The sequence below is a fragment of the Octopus bimaculoides genome, chromosome 6 (assembly GCF_046866305.1).
Source record: "Octopus bimaculoides isolate indiv1 chromosome 6, ASM4686630v1, whole genome shotgun sequence".
In the NCBI taxonomy this organism is placed as follows: Eukaryota; Metazoa; Mollusca; class Cephalopoda; order Octopoda; family Octopodidae; genus Octopus; species Octopus bimaculoides.
This window is the reverse complement of record NC_142933.1, coordinates 8,695,692-8,698,191: the sequence shown is the minus strand read 5'-3', so window position 1 is coordinate 8,698,191 and position 2,500 is coordinate 8,695,692.

Sequence of the window (2,500 nt, the reverse complement as noted above, 5' to 3'; positions counted from 1 at the left end):
CGAAAGGGTGAAAAGTAAAGCCGATCTCGTCGGAATTTAAAATCAAAACATAAAGATGAACGAAATACCGCTAAGCAACTTGTTCAATGTGCCAGCTCACAGCCTTTATAATAATCGGAAACGGAGGCTCTAATCTGTGCTGCCCAAGAGCAAGCACTAAGAACAAACCACATAAAATACAGAATAGACAACACATCAGAAAGTGATAAGTGCAGAATCTGTGGACACAACGGTGAAACCGTATGGCATACCACGACAATATAGCGTAGAGTTCGTAGGACAGACTACCCAAACCAGCTGATTTCCCCTCGTGCAGCTAGTAATTGCTTCCCATATTCCAAAGGCAGTTATTGGCCTTTCGCAGCGCTCCGTCGCCGAGAGCCATGACAGTCCATCGAGCTAGGACGTGAAATCCATCCTGCAATCCGGCTCACCACTGCTCCTGAACAGTTAAGCGAAGCACCGCTGAAAGGCCGCACACATCTGTCTCGGATCAGTTATCATTTGCCCGTCGTGGTCCGGCAAGGATCGGATCGTGGATTTATTGCCACGCCGTGCCTCTGACACTCGGGCCCATTGAACGGCTTTCGTCCCTTCGTATCTAAGTGCTCCTGCCTTAGCTCTGACAATACAACCTTCGTGTTTCGCGTTGAAGAATTGGTCGAGTGCCAATCTCGCTGCGAGCAGGTCGGTCGCGATGCCTTTTCTAAAAGCCTCGTCTTTTTGACTAGCACTGCCTCTACTCTGTTTCTTTCTACTGCTAGTCTTTTGCTAAACCTTATCGATTCTATTATAATCGCCCTTTTCAGGATTATCGCCCCACCGTCAACGCCCTCTTCATTAGTTTACTAATCCGGTCATTAAAATCTTTACGCGCCGGCAACGACGTGTTCAGCTTCCAATAACCAGGTCCCTGTCTATGAAGCTAATCTAAGTCGTCTGTACAGATCACTAATTTGTGGTCTGTGTAGTCGACTACTTTAAACTGGGGACAACCTATGCTATCCTTATATGCTGCTCTACAGAATATCCTATCTAGATACGATGTGGATGACCCGATGCGGTTTGACCAGTTCCACACTGGCACGTCCGGGAAATCCAGTCGGTACCTGTCGGACAGTTGGAATTGTCTGAGCAGGTTTGCGAGGCTTTTGCATCCCCCTCTCCTATCTGCTAAACCTGCATAGTCCCATCTTACATCTAAAACTCCATTCCAATCCCCCACTAACACTAGAGAGCAGAAAGTTCCCAGGAAGGTTTCCAGACGTCTGAACAAATCTGCTCGTCCTGCTCCTGTCGGAGCACAGACGGCAACTATCCTGAAAGTATGTCCTTCGCTGCCTGCCATGTCCAGGACCACTGACTTACCTTCCGGATCCAGGAAGATCGTCCTTATTACAAGATCCAGATTTTTCCGTGATGATAGATAGATAGATAGATAGATAGATAGATAGATAGATAGATAGATATAGGTAGATATAGATAGATAGATAGATAGATAGATAGATAGATAGATAGATAGATAAAGATAGATAGATAGATAGATAGATAGATAGATAGATAGATAGAAAAAACCGCTAAATATAGAAAGGGGAGACAACTTGTTGCCTATGCTTGACGTGTTGTTTGACATGTCTTTTGTATTGTTAAAGTAGGTTATGGTTTTGGTATTGGAGAGGTGAGGTGAGGCGAGGGCGCGCACGTGTGTGTGTGTGTAGTGGTTCCGAAACAGTCATAAATCTTAGTTACTGTTGTTGTTTAGCCCCAGGTCAGCCTCGTCGAAGAGGCCTACAAACGGAAAGCATTCCTGTTACGACCATCACGTCTCTTTTGTTGGTGATGATGGTGATGATGATGATGGCGGCTGTGGTGTTGATGGCGATAGGGGTCATAACGAAGTAGATTGTAAGGTATTAGTAGTAGTAGTAGTAGTAGTCGTGGTGGTGGTGGTGGTGGTGGTGGTGGTGGTGGTGGTGGTGGTGGTGGTGGTGGTGGTGATATGACGAATTTTGTAGTTGTGATGGTGATAAGGATAATGGTGGAGTGGGGGCCAAGGGAACGCGGTAGTTGTGGTTGTAGTCTTACTTGCAGTAGTAGCAGCAGCAGCAGCAGCAGCACCACCACCACCACCACCACCACCATAAACATTATATTACATCTTTCTAGTTTTGCTTTATTTTGAAAGCTAAAAAATTATTTTGTGGCATATACGTGTTCTGATCAATAAGTATCCAGACTGTTGTCATAGTAACGAAGCTAAAGCACCCAGAGTAAAACCGCTTGGCACAGATTGACCTTGAACTCTGCTGTGCATGCACACAAAGTTTTAACATTCTAGCTCACTTCTGCTGTTTACAGCAGTGCTTGAAAGGAAGGTGTGTAGCGTGTGATCGTCACAGTGACCATGACGGAGAAAATTGAGCAGAGAATCTGCAGCAAATTTTGGCAAAAGCTTGGTGGTGGAGGTTTCTTCCAAGCACTGTTGTAAACAGAAGTGAGC